Consider the following 19513-nt stretch of genomic DNA (forward strand, 5'->3'; position numbering starts at 1 on the left):
CTTCTTCTTCTTCTTCTTCTTCTTCTTCCTTCTTTTCATTTTTCCTCTTTCTTCTCCTCTTCTCCTCTTCTTGGAACTAAATTATCTAAGTATGTCTTTTTAGAGATAAATTAGCTAATTATGTCATTTTGGAGCTAGATTAGCTAAGTATGTCTTCTTAGAGCTAAACTAGCTAATTATGTCATTTTGGAGCTAAATTAGCTAATTATGTCATTGTTGGGGAAAATAAGGTAAGAACAAGATGAAAGAGGAGAAGATAGAGGAGGAGAAGGTGAAGAAGAAGTAGAAGAAGAAGAAGGAGGAGGAAGAGGAGGAGGAGGAGGAGAAGGAGAAGACGAAGGGGAGGAAAAGGATATGTCATTTAGGAGGAAAATCTTATTATGTCATTTAGGAGGAGGATACACTAAGTTATGAGCTAAGCAAAGTTCTTGTGATGTTTTTTACCTAACTAAGATAATTCTGTAATTTTGTTGCTAAATTAGCTAATTATGTCATTTTGGAGCTAAATTAGCTAATTATATATTTGTTGCGGAAAATAAGCTAAGTAGAAGATAAAAGAGGAGAAGAAAGAAGAGAAGAAGAAGAAGAAAAGGGAGAGTAATAATAATAAGAAGAAGAAGGAGGAGGAGGAGGAGGAGAGGGAGAAGGAGGAGGAGGAGGAGGAGGAGAAGAAATGAAGAAAAGAAGAATATAAGAAGAAGGAGAATAAGAAGGAGAAGAAGAAGAAGGAGAAGAAGGAGAAGAGGAGAAGGAAAGGAGGACTCCTTCTCCTTCTTCTTCTTCTTCTCCTTATTCTCCTCCTTCGTCTTCTTTTTTTTCATATCTTTTCTTCTCTTCTTCTTCTTGTTCTTCTTCCTTCTTTTCATTTTTCCTCTTTCTTCTCCTATTCTCCTCTTCTTGGAGCTAAATTAGCTAAGTATGTCTTTTTAGAGCTAAATTAGCTAATTATGTCATTTTGGAGCTAAATTAGCTAAGTATGTCTTCTTGGAGCTAAACTAGCTAATTATGTCATTTTGGAGCTAAATTAGCTAATTATGTCATTGTTGGGGAAAATAAGCTAATGAGAAGATGAAAGAGGAGAAGACAGAGGATGAGAATGAGAAGAAGAAGAAGAAGAAGAAGAAGAAGGAGGAGGAGGAGGAGGAGAAGGAGGGGAAGAAGGAGAGGAAAAGGATATGTCATTTAGGAGGAAAAGCTTATTATGTCATTTAGGAGGAGGATACACTAAGTTATGAGCTAACCAAGGTTCTTGTGATATTTTTTTACCTAACTAAGCTAATTATGTAATTTTGGAGCTAAATTTGCCAATTATGTCATTTTGGAGCTAAATTAGATAATTATGTCTTTGTTGGGGAAAATAAGCTAAGTAGAAGATGAAAGAGGAGAAGCAAGAAGAGAAGAAGGAGAAGAAAAAGGAGAAGAAGAAGAAGAAGAATGACGAGGAGGAGGAGGAGGAGGGGAAGGAGAAGAAGGAGGAGGAGGAGGATAAGGGGTGGGTGGGGTGGGGTGGGCTCCGGTCGTTAGGGTTGTCCCCTTTGTCGTCTGCCTTCAGCTTCTTTGCCGTCTGTTGGCAGATGACAAAGAGGTGGCTGATGGCCAATATGTTTTTGCCAACAGCCAGCTCTTTGTCGTCTACTTGCACCTTCTCTGCCGTCCGTTGGCACACGGCAAAGAGGTGGCTGATGGCGAACAACCTCTTTGCCATCAGCCAGATCTTTGTCGTCTGTCTTCTGAAAGCTGACGGAACAGAGACTCTTTGCCATCAGCTAGCAGACGACAAATAATTGGCTCATGGTTAATTCCCCGATTCCAGTAGAGAGGTAAGGTGGAGGCGCTCGAGGTGGCTGGTGGTGCGACGTCAATACTTTAGTGCACTCCAGCGCGCTCTCGAGCGGGAGCTCTCCATGCCAAGGAATGCCTTTTTGCAGGATGGCGTGACCACTTTTGTCCGCTAGATGCAGGAGAGGGTAAAATACTAGGAAAGTACTTTGGTTTCTCTGGTTGTTGGCTAGGAGAGAGGAGAGGCCGAGAGAGAGGGAGAAAAGGGCTGTCCAAGGGGTGCAAATGGGATTTCCACCTACCAATAGTTGAGCTGAGGCTGTGATTTCTTTACTAGGAGTAGTTGAGGGTCTGGTGGAGATGTGGTAAAAATTGGAGGCCAATGAGAAGTCATTTGGGGGCTCTGTTATTGGACTTTGGATCTCACCAGAAGGTGTTTGATCATTGTTATGGCTACCTCTGGTGTTCTATTTATTTTTAAAATTAACAGTGTCAAATGGTGGTGATAAATAAGGTTGGACACCAAATTTGGGATTAGTTGGAGAAAGTTTCCAATGTAGACTTGAAAAACCTTAGAAATGGGCATAAATGGATTTCTGCATATAAACCCATGTAAAATTTCCCAATTCTAGAATTCAGCATAAGTGGTTTTGAGGGGATTGGGGCAAGTTCCTCTCTTATCCTTGATGCACCACTTTGTTTTTATGCATTATTGGAGCATTAGAACATGTCCAGCAAATTTGAGCACAATTGGAGACACTTGGCAATGTAGAGTTGCTCAAATTTGGTTCTGGACAGATATGGTTTTGGGGTATTTAGGTGAATCAAATCAACTTCGATTGAGATGAAACTTGGCAAAATCATGACATATAGCATGTGTGACTTGCTAGAAGTTTACTAGAATTTACTTATAATATTTCCTATAGAAATATTTCAAAAGTTTGAAATAGACAGAAAGGGTTTGGGTGGGTTTTGTCCCATATTTTGAACATGACCATGTGTTGAAACTCTTATATGTGGAATATATATGTCCAATGAGTTTCCCTAAATTTTCTCAACTATTTTGTAGGCAGGAAAAATAATTTTACTTCATAAAGACCATTTATGGCCTCAGAAAAAGGTATTTAAATAAAATAGGAACATAACTTTTAAAATAGTAATTTTGCGGTTTTGGGAAGTCTTTTTGATAATAGGATTTAAATAAAATATGTGGGTCAAAACAACTTCCCTAATTTGAGGACTTGTAGCACAAATCCCAACTAAGGGGTTTTTGAAAGCTTAAATTAAATAAATGCTTTTCGGTCAAAATAATATCCGGTAAAATAGTTTTTGTCCTATACACATGGTATGGTCATTGGACAAAGGTTTGGGACAAGGAGATGAGTCTAGAGAGTAGGATGGAGTTTGTTATTTAAAACACAAGCAAACAAACACCAAACAGTTGAAGCATCACATCACACATAATATTTTTTAGTCGGTCCTAATTTTTGAGCTATGTTAACCTAGAAAAGAAGGAAAAACACAAGGTGTGACTGCATCATGGTCCTCGCGAAAGCCATCCGAGCTCCCTCTGTGCAGACAAAGCGCTTGAGGACTTCAAGATGAGGCACGACGTCGTACCTATTCTGCACTAAGCCAAAGTAACTACTAGGCACAGGCTCAGTAGGCTAGAGCCAGATGCAGATGTCCTTCATGGCCGGCTTCGCCATCTTGTGCACCTCCATAAGCTGCTTTATTTGATTAACAAGAAGGGGGTTGGCCACGGGAGCTTCAAACTGTGCCCAGAAAAGCCTCTGCTCGGTGTCCCCATCATGGACCACGTAGTGCTTGGCTTCTTGTGCTGCACTCTGCATGAGGTCTGTAAAGGCGTCTGTGGGAACACTACAGGCGTGTAAGAAAGGCAAACCTTTTCCCACCGAAGGCACTTTGGAGTAAGTATGGCTTACCATCCACAATTGTCTTGACCTGGTGAACTTGTTCTTCAAAGAAGCGCCTCTCTACCCACTCCGATTTGAGCGTGGAGGACATCTTGGAGAGCTCGGTTACCTGTTCCTTGAACTTCTGTTCCAAGGCCTCATTTTTAGCACTCACATTGCAGATTCTGCTGGACCTCAGCCACTCTAGCCTTGTTTCCTCCGCTCTCGATCTTCAACGAGTCTAGCTCGGCGGCAGTTTTCTCCAATTCTGCCCGGAGTTTCTCCAACTCCAGGTCCATGGCTGCTGACATAGTCGGAATCACGATGTCATGTATAAAAGCCAGACAATACTAAACTATTCCAGTACTACAAAAGTCTCAGGGGCATGCATTAAGCTTACCTTGCTTCTCTTCTAGCCGACTATTAAGATGGCTAATTTCCTCATTGAAAACCTGGAGTTTCTGGTTCATCTCATCTAGTTCAAGGGCATCAGTAACCATAGCCGAGGACGAGGCATGCAAAAATTGGATAGGATTTTATAAGCATCCACGTCAACGGGATTGGGTTATTTTGCCGAAGTACCCCACTAAGCTTTCATAGTTCATGGGTCCCCGTACTGTTTTTTCTCAAAGATAATAAGTTGTTTCGAGCCACGAGCAAGATTTTTAACTCACCCATGGCTCGGGGGGGGGGGGGGGGGGGGGCTATCATACCTATATGGCATTTAGAAACCTTATAAATAAAAATAAACACTAATCGGTTTACCGTGAAGCCTCTCAGCAAACCACTGAAGGCTCCCTTCAGCCCGGTATCAACGGAGTGAATTCTTTGCAGAATGGCACCCATAAGTGTGCGATGTTTATCAGTAATGGACGCGCCGGAAAGGGCGTCTGCCATCCTTGTGGGCCATTAGGCCATGGCATGTTCTGTCGCAGGCGGCACCGGAGGAAACGGTGAAGATGCTTGAGGAGGAGAGCTCCTCAGAGCTGTATCCGGTAGAAGCTTGGACTAATCCAGTACCCCCTCTCACCTCGTTGAGAGGGGATCGACCTCCTGGGTACCGATGACCAAGGCATGAGCCTCGGCTCGAACCTCCCGGTCTTCGCTGGCCGAAGTATTTACCTCGGTCATCACCACCTCGTCCCCCGTGTTCGAAGGGGATTGGCGGGATATCACCTCCGCAGCTTCATCCGATGGTGGAGGGAGAGTAGTGCGGGATGCATTCCTTTTCTCCGCCGTTTGGCTGGTAGTTAACCCCCCGACACTTGTTCCGTCGGGAGGCCTCAGGCAGGGCCAAGTTGGAGAAAAGAGCATGTATGATTAAGAAAGAAAGCTCAACATAATTCATTAAATATAATTCATATTCTGTACCTTTGGGCCGGGGAGTTGACCCTGGAGGTCCTTCGGGGGACCCTCTCAACGTCCTTGGACTCCTCGTCGTAATCCGGGCTGTCATTGGGCAGGACCACCTTGCCTCTACAGGGTTTCCTCGGGGACTGGGGAGGCAAGCCCTCCTTGGCGTCATCCGACGCTTCTCTCTTCCTTTTCTGGAGGGTATCGTTTCCCCTCCATCCTCTTCCTCCTCATCCTCGTAGATGGAGGAGGCATGGGTTTCTCCGAACTTGGTATCCGAAGGACCCCTTGAGCGGAAACCCCCGCATGTCTAATTTTTTTCTTCTCCTTTTTATGTGGTGTCGTGTACGGCGCCACGACCAGCATCATGGTCAACAATTGCGACCTGAAGTCCTCGGGCAAGGGGCTGGGCCATCTATTTTCATGGCCTTTTCTAGCCAGCTCTGCAGGGATGGTGGGGGAAGAAAATTAGATCCCAGATAAAGATTAAAATCTTTAATAAAGAATAAGAGACTTGATCATACCTCCGAAGGGGGGATAGCGCCATGCAAGCCAACGTCTTCTTCCTCGGCTGGCCACTCTTGTTGAGCTTTGAATAACACCTTCTACAACTTCTCAAGGGTGATGTTCGAGAACTGGTTCATGCTTCCAGGGTTGCCGAGCTTGTAGGACCACACTAGAGTGTCTCGACACTGGAAGGGAAGGATGAGGCAATGGAGCATAACTTGAACCATGTCAGTCAGCTCAACATTCATCGCCACCATCTGCCTTATGCGCTTCTATAGTGCTTTCACCTTCGAGGACGATCCCCAATCGAGGCCCATTTTCACCCACAAGTTTAGCCTCTCAGGGGTCTGGATTTAAACTCGGCAGGAGCCATCCATCTTGCCTCCCAAGCCTCGGTGATGTATAACCATTCCTTCTGCCATGATTTGATGGTGTCAATGAAGGTGCTCTCCGGCAATTCAACTCAGGGAAGCTTGCTGATCACATCTTCGCCACAACTAGCGTATTGGCTGCTGACCGATTTTGGCTTGACATTGAAGGTCTTAAGGCATAAGCCGAAGTGCGGATGAACCCCGAGGAAAGCCTCACAAATGATGATGAAATAAGAAATGTGCATGAAGAAGTTAGGGGAGATATCATGAAAATCTAACACGTAGTAGAACATCAGGCGCCTGGCCAAGTGGTGGAGTGGGAAACCTAGTCCCCATATGAAGTGGGGAACGAACACCACTCTTTTGCCCGACCTTGGAGTGGGCACCACCTCACCTTCCTCCGGCGCACGGTTAGCGATATCCTGTGAAAGATAACTGCCTTCCTTCAGCTCCCGGATGTCTTTGTTAGAGATGCACGAGATCTCCCACTTGCCGTGAGAACCTGATCCGACCATGGCTGTGTTTGGGAGAGGACGGATGGGAGAGGGTGCAAAGCAAAATGGATCTGAGATCTTAGAAGCTAGGATGCGAGGGGTCGAGTTTGTCACGCGTGTGGGTGCTCTATGGATATTTTTTCCCTTTTATGGGGGGCGCTGAGCCTAGGGGTTCCTGTTTGTTGTGCCGCACTCCCGACCACTTCCTGAAACGACCGCACCGGTGAATGCACGTGGGATTGCCGAGACCATTACCCATATATCCTTAAATGCGGGGCACGATCTCCACGATTGACAAGACGTGCCTGTGAGAAAGCGGCCTTGAGCCGCAAATCGAGTTTTTCTCACAACTGATTATTGCGACCTTTCATCAAAAAGGCTGTCAGTTGAGGAACTGTTCGCACTCGGGCCTTTTTGCCTTTTGATTAATTAGTGCCTATTTTAAAGGCATGATATCGCCAAATGATCAAGTTCGAAGTTGTCAAAATCGAGATTCTGAACCGGATCGGAATTCCATTGGTAGGATCATGAATCATAGAATCATAACTAGCAGGATCGTCGAAACTTAGGTTCTACGAGCAAAATCATAGAATCAGAAGGGGTAGTTTGGATCGTAAAGTCGTAACATTCTAATACTTGATTCGTGATTCTGACAACTATGATTCAAGTTTAAAACCAGCCGAACATGAGGGGAACTCGCCTTGGAAGCCAATTACTTTGGAGTTGCCGAAGACCTTTTACATCAGCATTGGATGCAAGTTCGGAGGCTACTCACGGAGTTTGGGATTAAGGGGTCCTCGGGCGGTCGGGCAGTTGTTCATGGGCCGACCTAATGGGCCGCATTATTTAAGACTGGACTACATGACGTTCTCGTAAATGAGTAGGAGAGCTCTGAAGATTAGCAAGTTGTCCAAGTTGTATAGGCTAGATTGGCATGTTTACCTCCGAATGAGGTCAGTTGTATGTAACCGTAGGGGGCCCTGGTATCTATATATGCCAGAGAGTTTCCTCGGCATAGGCAGGTTGATTCATCTAGGGTTTAGCTCATATGATTTTGAGGTAGATCAACTCTGTAATCCTCATACACTATCAATAAAATCAAGCAAGACATAGGGTTTTACCTCCTCACGAGGGCCCGAACCTGGGTAAATATTGTCTCCTTCGTCTTTTGCAATCCATCGGTCCGAGGTCCACAGGGGACCCCCTACCAGAGATCCGCTAGTTTTGACACAGACAACGACCCCGATAGCTCCCGATACGCCCATGTAAAAGAGGAGGGATCTGACTAAGTGTGTGTGATGCTAGCGTTTGGATCCCAAGTGGTGGTGCTTCGAGAGCCCGATTTTCCTTCTTTTGCATTGTCTTCCCTTTCTTGTAATGCAACATGCTGGCCCCGTGGGGGCATGCAAAAAGGGGTTATGTCCTTCATGCTTCAAATTGAATGCTATTTTGGGTCAAACATAAGCTTCTCCCTCGTACTCTTTGTTACGCTTGCACACCCTCCGACGTCATCCCGACGCTTTGTGTTCTTAAGGCCTAGCCCACATGTGTGTCGCGACCATTGCCGATACGAAGGCTCCTGTGGCACGACTCTCAGGGGCTCGCCTTCAGCGTATGAGCGGCTCGAGCAAGGGGTTCTCACTTGTGGGGCCCACCTCGCGAGGCCCCTTGAGGGGAGTCCTGCAGGGAAAACACCTTTTCCCAAATGGTACACGCTTGCCTTCTTGCATTTGGGCATGACACGAGAAGTATAGGCCCGACGGGCATTGGTGAGGTGACGTGCATGTAGGCGTGCCCGCGACCTAGAACCCAGTTCTCTATGTTCCCAGTACCGTCGGGGTAGACCCATGAAGAGACACCGGGCCCAACCACCATGAGCATGAGCCCAAGGTAAAGCCATCAACCACGTGCTGCGGGGGGAAACCTGCGGCTTCCGGACCAATGGCCTTCCATCTTAAGGTGGCATAACCCCCGGGGGCATTCCTTCTTGTCTTCTCCCCAGCGCGATGCATGGAGCTTCAACTAGGCATGGACATGGTAAGAAAAGTGAAAACCAAAAAAACCCCGCGAAAACCAGAAGACAAGGATCTTCATTAAAATCTGAGGTGAACTTGTTTAGAAGCCCAAAAATGGGAGATACGGCTGCCGTAACCAGCACGGGTCAGCCTAGCGAGCTTGTTTACAAGTCAAAAAAGGAGAGAAGAAAAGCGGCCGCCATATCCAGCACGAGTCAGACAAGAAAGAAATGTGGCTGCCATGTCCAGCATGGGTCACCCTAAAAGAAGTGCGACTACCATGTTCAACACATGTCAGCCTAGGGTTAGTTGCGGCTCGCGGGACATCTTCTGCGTTCGTTCCCCAAGCGGGATGCAAGGGGCTTCCACTTGGGCGTGTGCATAGTCGTGGTTCGACAGTCATTCCGCCAACGCGGAGCATAGGGACTTTCACTTGGGCGTGGGCTGCACAGAGAGGGATGAAGCTTACATTTGAGAACCCATCTTCTAGGTAGGCTAGGAAGCCAGGGGCAGAAAAGAGCCAAGAAGAGAGTGGTGCACGTTATTGGAAGACAGAAATCCATGTATGAAGATCCTACAGAAGCTTCTAAGGAGGAGGAAGGAGAGGTTGCTGCTAATGCACCTCCACATAAGAAGAAGAAGCTCATGGCTGATGCTATGCCTAGCAGGTGTGCACCTCAACCTTCAGCACCCAAGACCAAGAAGCCAGTAGCTCCCAAGAAGACTACTATGGACACACCTACATCACAGAAGAACAAGAGCTCTGCATCCAGAGAGGCTGTTGCAGAGGAGGAAGAAGATGCATATGTGCTTAGAAAATTGAGATCACACTTGCCATTACACAATTTTGCTCATCCTGTTGCTGAAGATATGAAGAAGAGGAGGGATAAAGGTCTAAGAAAGTGGAGGTCGGTTGATCCATACGCTGTTAGGAGAATAACTCATGTTGATCCTTGTGTCCACACTAAGGAGCAACAAGACTTTTATGAGATAGTGATGTTGGTCAAAAATCATGTAGTGAGTGACATGAGATATCTTGACTGGGATTACATTAAGAGACTTGAGGACTACTTCCCTCATGTGAGAGAGAACTTCAGGCTGATTGACATTGAAGATTTTGTTGCCAGAGACATGACAACTTGGAAAGATGATATAATTATGCAATTCTATTCAACTGCTCATTTCTATCTAGATAGAAGGATAGTGTGGATGATAAAAGGTCACCGGTATGAGTCTACCATAGATTAATGGGCCACTATCATTGGTTCCCCTAAGACCCAAGAGGGAGATTTGGATGTGTACTCAGAGTCCAAGATGAACCATAACACAATGGCAAACATGTACAATCCTGTGGCCCATCTGTATTGGCACATACACAAATTTGGATCTATCTATTTTCTGCAAGCAGGGATACCAACTATGAACACCATAATGAGATATACCATGATGCCTAAATCAAAATATGACAAGATGATCAAAGGCTATTCCATCAACATGTTGCACCATTTAATGAGATATACCATGATGCCTAAATCAAGAGATGACAAGATGATCAAAGGCTATTCCATCAACATGTTGCACCATTTAGACAACCACACACTACTAGAAAAAAGGCTGTTAGTGGCGCACCTATTTTGGCTATTAATGGCGCACTATAGGTGCGTCACTATTATCACGCCACTACTAATAAATAGTAATGGCGCACGCCTGGTGTGCCATTACTATCCCAGACACTAATGGTGCAGCTAAAGCGCGCCATTACTAGGCCCAGAAGTGCGCCACTGTTGTTACTCCAAGGGGCCATGTGTACCTTGTGCTCTAGGTTACTAATGGCGCACTTTTAGATAATGCGGCACTGGGGTGTTTATTTATGTGGGCCACTAAAGTGCAATATGGTGCGCGACTATTATGAATATTAGGAATTATTATTTTTTGCTTTTCTGATATTTGCACAGGTTACAAAATACATTACAGCACATAATATAAACATCACAACATATAAACAGCACACACTAATGGCGCAGCTAAAGTGCGCCATTACTAGGCCCAGAAGTGTGCCACTGCTGTTACTCCAAGGGGCCATGTGTACCTTGTGCTCTGGGTTACTAATGGCGCACTTTTAGATAATGCGCCACTGGGGAGTTTATTTATGTGCGACACTAAAGTGCAATATGGTGCCCCACTACTATGAATATTAGGAATTATTTTTTTCGCTTTTCTGATATTTGCACAGGTTACAAAATACATTACAACACATAATATAAACATCACAACATATAAACAGCAGATTTATCAAATACAATAGAAGATTAGTCTCCGAATATAATTCATCATATTTGTCTCCGAATTGAAAATACCGAACAAAGTTAGAACATTACAAGTCTCGAGACCGCGAGTAGCGTGTTTGTCTTCACATTACAAGTCGATATCTAAACTACCATCACATAGAAGAGGGTTGCGGTCACGATGAGCATCATCGCGATGAAACTGATCTTCATCCGGTTCCTCCTCCGCTCCCTCCTCTCTCACGCTAGATAGCGCGCGTATCTAGCTTTCGCCTCCGTCCTAGTGGTGTACCCTTTGTAACTGTTACCGCTGAAACGGTGAACCTATCTCCGAAACTCCGCCCAGTCATCGTAGACTCCGGGAACCTCACCCTTGTACACGACATACGACGGCATCTCTATGCACTAGATAAACAAAACGTTAGTAGCAATTCACAGATAAAATATAAGCAATATATAAGTATGCAACAAAAGGATCGGAAGAGAAAAGCAACACATTCAAGCATATATAAGATATATTTTCTTCATTTGCTCAAATGTTTAGAGGATAATATATTACCTAAAGTGCATACAAACATTAAATAGCAAACTATCAGATGTTGCTTCTCTGCTAGCATATATATGACTTACTGCCACACTATATCAAACTTCCTCTGACCAACAAAGGAAAAAAATCAAGTAGAAATATTTCTTGATACAAGTTAAATTACTAGAGAACCCATATACCAATTAGCAGAAGCATATTAGTGGTTTGGCACATTCTGGGAGCCCGCCCACCACACTAAGAGCAAAACAGGTGAAAGTGTGTATCTGGTGAGTGTTCCGGGAGCATGAATCAGATAAACAAGTGCAGACACAATCATACTTAAAACGTGAGAACCCTATGAACCCTCTAATGAGAGGAGTCAAGTTCAGGGATACAAGTGCAATAGTTTATAGCTTTGATATCCCCAATCCTTGAGTTTGAATCCATACCAGACTAAGCAAAGCTCACAATTAATACCTATCAGCAATGCAATAGTACATTATAAAGCAATAGTCTGTGATGGAACAAGTAATAATACTTGTACAATATAATAAGTGACAATAAAACATATGGGGTTTATCCCTCTAAAAGATCCAATTCTTTTAAATAAATGACAGAAAAGGTAAGATAAACATGGGGGGGGGGGGTGAGCCTAGTACATTACTTTGCAGGGTTACTCTTTTTCACAACGAGATCCTTGTCCGTGAAGTTTTTCATGAAACTCCATCCAGTGTAGAAGTCACTAGAAGAATAACCATGTTTTGATTTATAGTTGTTTGGGCTGCTCACAGTTTAATGCAGACTAGGGGAGAAATCAACTGTCAGTATCTCCTCTTGCATATTTAGTTAAATTTTCCTACTTCCTCTTTGTCCTAGGGTCACTACTACTACTGTCAGGTGAATAATAAAATTTATACCCCCAAGAAATCATACCTGTAGAGTGTGATCACTATTGCGTAAGCAACTGAATTCAGTTGTGGCACATAGGGTTTGTTTCGCTTTCCTTTCTTTCCTGTATAAGAGGACAATTCCCTTTAAGATATAATGAATAAAACATGTTTCATTAAACTGACTATTGAGAAAATTGAAGAGGAAGAAGAATTATCAGCCTGATGATGAAAAAGGAATAACAGATTCTAGTAGACACTTGAACAATCGTGGAAACTATTACCCATATCTCCTGGTGTATTGCGTGTCGGAGGAGACAAATCAAGGCTGGACCCTGGAAAGGAGTCTTTCATGACGTCAACAACCCAATCTCCAACGCCCCTGACAAAAATAATAGAACCGAAGAAGCAACAACAATGATTGAACTAATTCAGAAAATGTAAGTTTCTGAAAAACGGATGCAACTCAATGTGGAAAATAACATTTGGCACTAGATAGATTCCACACATTAATCTTGTATATGCGATTTCCACCTCTCGACTCAACACAGAAAAGAAAAACGAAAGGTACAGAGTTGAATATGCATCAAAACTAAAGCCATACTGGTATATTGTTACAACACTTCTCAGGTTATGTACTTCCAGGAAAATCTGAAGTTGACTGGCAAACTTAAACGTGATATGAATACATTTCACCGGATAATAAAATGATCATGACTTAAATCGATTTCAGCATACACCAGCAAGAAATCAATGGATGCAGCAGAGCTTATTTTCCCTGGTCTGCATTTTGGGTGTTCTTTCTCTCCTTCCTCCTCTTAAGATACTCTGCTGCATTTGTTGTTCTTCCCCCACTCCTGCAACTAGGCTTGACTATGGCTTGAACCAATGGTACACTTGACTATGAACGAATCAATGGATGCAGCAGAGCATATAAACATGTGGGGGCTGACACTTATAATTCCACAGATATGCAAACCGAATGCATGCTCAGATCAATTCGACACAAGTAAAAAATTCCCTAAGGCCCAAGGCACATTACATCAACCCAAAAAATCTAAGATCCCAGAGCTAATGTGGCACACACTATAACAATGAGCCACTCTGATTCGCGTCTGATTAGAGCGGCACGGGAGGGGAGACAATGTCGTCCCGATACAAATCGCGCGACCCACTCGAAATCGACCAAAACCTAGCTAGCGTCGTCGCAACGGGCGCGGACGGAAACGGGTTTGAGGGAGATGCGCACTTGAGACGGGCCAGGTTGGCCGAGGTCCGGACGGGCTCCTTGGCAGAGCATACGCGGGCCTAGTGGTCCGGGAGGCCGCCCGGCTGCTGTGCCGCCATGGAGCGGTGCTTCTCGAAGATCCTGGCTGCGGCCTCTTCGTTCTCCGGGAGGCTCACCTTGCGCCTCTTCTTCGGCACCAACGCCATCTGCGTCGAGGGGTTGCAGGCGCGCGCGAGAATGTGGGATTGGAAGGAGGGTTGTGGTTGTGGGGGTGGGGAGGGGAGGGGGTTAGGGTTTAGGATTTGGGATTAGGGAGGGAGAGCCCGCCATTATTGAGTTCAGAAGTTTTGGCTTTGGGATTGGGGAGGGAGAGCCCCTATTATTGAGCCCGCCAACAGGGTTACTAATGACGCACCTGGTGTGTGGTGCGTCATTACTAGTTTTGAAAAAAAATTGAAAAAAAATTGTTAGTAGTGGCGCACCGTGTGTGTGGTGCGCCATTACTAGTTAAAACTAGTAATGGCGCACTTTCCGCTAGTGCGCCACTGCTAAGTCTCGGAAGGGTGTGGGGCCAGGACAAAACTAGTAATGGCGCACCACACACCAGGTGCGCCATTAGTAATATGGCCATTAATGGCGCACCTATATCTGGTGCGCCACTGCTATATAGTAGTGGCGCACCACATACATGGTGTGCCCTTAATGTCCATATTAGCTATAACCGTTTTTCTAGTAGTGACACCATGATCAGAGTGATGGATCTCATAGTAGAGACTGTCAGGCGGACTGTTGTAGCACAGAAGCGATCTTGTGGGTATGCATCATACATTCAGATGCTTATCAATGTCAAGATTGGCAAGCATGCATATCAACTTTATTGTCCACACCTGCTGCTATAGCCCGAGTTCGCGGACAATGAAGTTGTGATGGACCCCAGCCATTCTAGCTCAGCTACAGCGCGTCAGCAGGCAGAGGCAACAGAGGCAGAGGCAGCCAAAGATGTTCCACCTCCACAACTCCAAACTAGAGAGGAGGGGATGCCATTTCTTGTCAACACCATCCAAGGGATGGACAAGAGTATTTCAGAGATCTTGCTGAACTAGAAGAGCCTTGAGAGGATCATGGAGACTAATTTCCATGACGTGGATGTCAAAGTGATAGAGTTGACTACAACTATTGAGAAGCTGCAGCATGAGGTTGATGCAGTGCATATATTCCATTCCAGCAGCGATGATGAACAGTCGCCTCTTCCTATGACTACTCAGTTCAGGACCCAGTCTAGGTCTGCAGCTGTGCCAGTGACAGAAGCCAGACCAACTTCATCACCTCAAGCATCAGCGCCTTCAGCTCCAGCTCCAGCTCCTACACCTCCAGTGCCACGCCTCCACTTACAGGGACACCAGTAGAAGCCTTCACCAACGCTCTCCTATCTACTACATAGACTGATACCGGAGCAGATCGAGTCCAGAGTGATGCTTAGTTCTAGACCTTTGAACTTTTTGGTAACTTGTTGCCAAAGGGGGAGATGTGTATAGATCAATTAGGGATTCAAGAGGGAGAGCTTTGCTTTTATTTGCTCTTATTTGAGTTTTTCAAAACTTTTGGTGTTTTGGATGACTTAAACTTTCGTGTTTGATCATACGCTTTGATTGTTGATTTTAATACGTTATACCTTTGAGCTATCTACATTATGACCATTCACTTATTTGGTTGGTGTTATGTGCATTACTAGTCATTCATAACTTTTATGCGCACCACCAAGATGTATGTGACATGGAAGAGTGACCCAAGATCCTAACCGATCATGCATTTGCATTCAGATGCAAATTTAAAATAATGCACAAATTTAGGGGGAGCTCTTGCTTTTCACATACTTCTCAAAGTGACGATGCTAATTATTGATTATATCTTTTGTCGAAGCTTTGATCTACATGTTGTCATCAATTACAAAAAAGGGGGAGACTTAAAGCACAATTGCTCCCTAAGGTGGTTTTCGTGATTAATAACAACATATGTATCATTGAACTAATGATTCTATCTAAGTATATTTCACAAAAGTTCAAAGATGCATTGGTAAAGGATTTTTAGAAGAAACCCCTTGAGGCAAGGAAAGGAATAGGATTGGCCAAGATTCAAGCAAGAGGACTCTACATTTTATATTTGTAAGAAATCACTTTTGAGTCCAAATAAAAGCTAATACTATTAAAAGGGGGTGAGGTATTTATGATGAATTGGTTGCTCATGTGCTTATAGATAGCCATTAAAAATATACACCGATTCTCCCACAAATATATATGTCCAAAGCCTTCACATCAAAATTGGTGCCACCAAGAATTCTGTTTCGGCCCTACCGATTTTCCTAGTGACAGATCCTTTGCCAAACCATAATCTATCGGTACCACCAACTTTAATATCAGTGCCACCAAAAGACAGTGACCAACTTTCTGGTATATTTATTTCAAAAATAGGAATTTCTAAGATTGAAATCGGTACCATCGAGAATTGGAAACTGCCCTAGGTTATCCAGTCGGTACCACTGAGATATATATATATCGGTCTAACCGAGAGTTCAAAAGTTGGCACATTTAGTGAAACTCGGTACCACCGAGACTCATTTCAGTATCACTGAGTTGGGCAATAATGTTGTAATGGTTGTATTTTGGGAGATGTCTATATATACACATCCACCACCTCTCATTCACAGAGGAAGCACTCAGAACACATACACACTTGCCATATCCATTTTTCTGAGAGAGAGATCCACCTACTCATGTGTTGAGATCAAGAGATTCCAATCCATCCATTTGAAACTTTATCTTTAGCCTCCCCAAGTTGCTTTCCACCAAATCAATCTGTCCTACCCATACAAAATCTGTGAGAGAGTGATTGAGTGTTGAGGAGACTATCTTTTGAAGCACAAGAGGAAGGAGTTCATCGTTCTACCACATGTATTACCTTTTGGAGGGTGGCTCTTCCTATATTAGTTAGGTGTTGCTTGGCAGCCTCCTACTTTGTGTTGTGGAGTTGAACCAAGAAGTTTGTAAGGGCAAGGAGATCGCCTACTTCGTGAAGATCTACCCTAGCCTAGTCTTGTGTGGACGTAAGCCATGGTGGAATAGACAAGGTCGCTTCTTCGTGGACCCCTTGTGGGAGGAGCCATCCATGGACTGTTGCAGCCATTACCCTCCGTGGGTTGAAGTCTCCACTAACATGGACGTACGATAGCACCACGTATTGGAAGCACGCAAAAAATCTCCATATCAACCTTTGTGTTTGATCTTCCTTCCCTACCCTCTACATTACATTTGCATGTCTTTACTTTCCGCCGCTATACTCTTACTCTTAGATATGCAAGTGTAGGGTGAAAATGACTAGTAATAATTGCTAAAACTGCCCCACAACTAAAATTGAGAAAAGTCTAAGTCTTTAATTGGTCAAGTAGCCTAATCACCCCCTCTAGACATACTTCGGATCCTACACTCACCCCCTTTTAATAGTATTGGCTTTCCTATGTACTCAAAAGTGATTTTTCACAAATAGAAAATGCAGTCTTGTAGCTTGAAGCTTCGCCAATCCTATTCCTTTCCTTCCTTGGGGCTTCTCCACACAATTATTTAGCCAATACATCTCTATGGATGATACCTGGAATATACTAGCACTACATGAATTAGCTTCTTTGTCGTCGGCCATAGCAGATGAGAAAGGACCATGTCACGGACGGCAAACACCTTTGCAGTCCGCTGGCTGACGACCCCACTTCCAGCACTGGAAGTCACGGTAATGAGCCTCTTTGCCATCACCAAAACCACAACGGATGACAAAGAACTTTGTTGTTGGTCTTCCTAGACAAGCAGACAACAAACATGCTAGACAACAAAGCACAACTGTTTGCCTTGTAAGGTGGCTAACGACAGCCTTTGTCATCCGCCAGCTAATGGCAATGAAGCTATGCCATTGCCATTTTCCAGCTGATGTCACCCTGCCTCCGCCAGCCCCTAACCTTTGCCGTCTGGCTGCCATGCCCTTTGTCGTATGCCTTCCTCTGGAAGACGACAAAGTGCCCAAATGGGTCTGACCTAGTACTCCCAGGTTGCATAGGTAGCTGCCATGTGGCACCTTTGCCATCAGCTGGCAGATGACAAAGGCCTTTGTCGTCGGTTGGCAGACGAGAATGTGCGTGTATTACCTCTTTGAAATATGTTTTCCGTTATTCCCTACATTTTCAAAACACATATAGTTTCAAGCAGTAAAATAGGTCATTTATTCCAAAAAGTACTATGTAATATCCAAAAGAAGAGAATTATTAAACAAGAGAACACATATATGTAGGCTACTAAAAGAACCAATACACATAGTTCCACACTATTCATCCATGCATAGGTTCACATTGTTCTTCAATACAAAACAGAACTAAACACTAGCAGTCCATCATGTCAACTTACATGAAGTGCATAAAAACTGCATAATGGGAACAAGAAAGTTAGAAGAAGAAGAAGAAGAACACTAGAAGAAGAAGAAGAAGAAGAAGAAGAAGAAGACTAGAAGAAGAAGAACAAGAAGACTAGAAGAAGAAAACTTACCGTCATCGTCATCACGGAGGTGAAGCACCGGGGTTGCTCGGGCTGGTTTCACCTCGGGAAGGGGTGTGCGATGCGGATCGGGAGGTATCCTGCACCAAAAATCATTTGCAATGTCTCGTTAGCACGATGACACTCAAATATTAAGACTAGTAACTAATGACCATTCAAATAAAACTCACTGTTCCTGCCGTAGTAATGACTCGCATCGACGGAGGGGTCTGACCAGTATTCTCGCATACGGACTGCGCATTTAGTTTTCACGAGTCAGTCATATTATTTAGTAATGAAAACGAACAATTACGTGCATGATTTGGCTGATACGCAGAAGAAATTTATCACGAGGAGATCGTACATGGCCCGACGAGCTGCCTCAGTCTGTGCCCTCTCCTCCTGCAACAAGTGAGATGTCTTCTACTCTGCGGTCAGTTCCTTCTATGCCGCCACCCGGTCCCTCTCCTCCATAAGCGACTAGGTTGTCACTCTCTCTTTCTGAAGAGAAGCCCATAACACCACTCCTCTTTAGCATTGTAATCATCGGTGGCCGCACACAAAATGTAATGAACGAAAGATATATGAGTTTGTATAACTAACCTCGATGGCGAGATCGAGGTGGCCATGGACGAGTCCTTATCCTAGGATAGGATCTCGTTTGGCATGCCTTGATCTTCGGGAGAGTGATAGGACAAGTATGAGTTCATCTCCAATGGCTATCGAGCCAAGGGGCCTCCCGCCACCAACAATCATCACCAAGACTAGATCAATAGGTTGCCGGCTTGAGTTAAAGTCCTACCCTTTCCTCGCCTTCCCCCCCCCCCCCCTCGTTGTACCTCATGAGTTTGTGGTTCGAGGAGATGTTGGTGAAGTTTCCTGGATGATCGAGGTCAGACTGAGAGAATGCCATGGCCTTCTTGTACGAGGTAGTATGGGTCATGGCATAAAGGTCGTAAACGTGAGGCACCTCCCTTTTATTGTGTCTTCCCTAAAACAGAGGTACAAAGTATTAGTGAAGAGCTCAGGCTATATGAAGAATGAATTGCATGAATCATGAAGCAAACCACATACCTATTTCCGCCCAAACTGATATAAGTTGGCCCTGCCATGATGGTGTGGCACACCAACCATTTGGGAAAGCCCGTCCTTCGCATTGTTGTGGATGGCTCGCCATCGGCGTGTGCACCACTAATCCACCAACGCCTCCCAACAATCCATCTTATCCGCACACCATCTCGGGGGCACCAAAGTTAGCATAGAGAAATTTGAGCGCTACACCAACGAATCGAACCAAGGAAACTAAGTACAAGGCCTTTAGAATAGGTAATTTCCTTCATGTACTGCTCCTTCAGAAACTTTCTGCAGCGCGACTACTTGTCCTTCTTAATACCACGCGTGGCATAGTAGTATCGAACAACTTGTGGCTGAGCCTCATGTCAGAAGTTTTCAAATAGGCGCTTGCACTCGGAACTAATAACCTTTGTGGTGGCCTCCTCGTATCCGTCCTCACACGTGTAGAAGGTCTACAATCAAACGAGACAACACTGATTAGTACGATAACTAGCTATTGTTAACTTTTAA

This window comes from Hordeum vulgare, chromosome 4H (genome assembly GCF_904849725.1).
Source record: "Hordeum vulgare subsp. vulgare chromosome 4H, MorexV3_pseudomolecules_assembly, whole genome shotgun sequence".
Lineage (NCBI taxonomy): Eukaryota > Viridiplantae > Streptophyta > Magnoliopsida > Poales > Poaceae > Hordeum > Hordeum vulgare.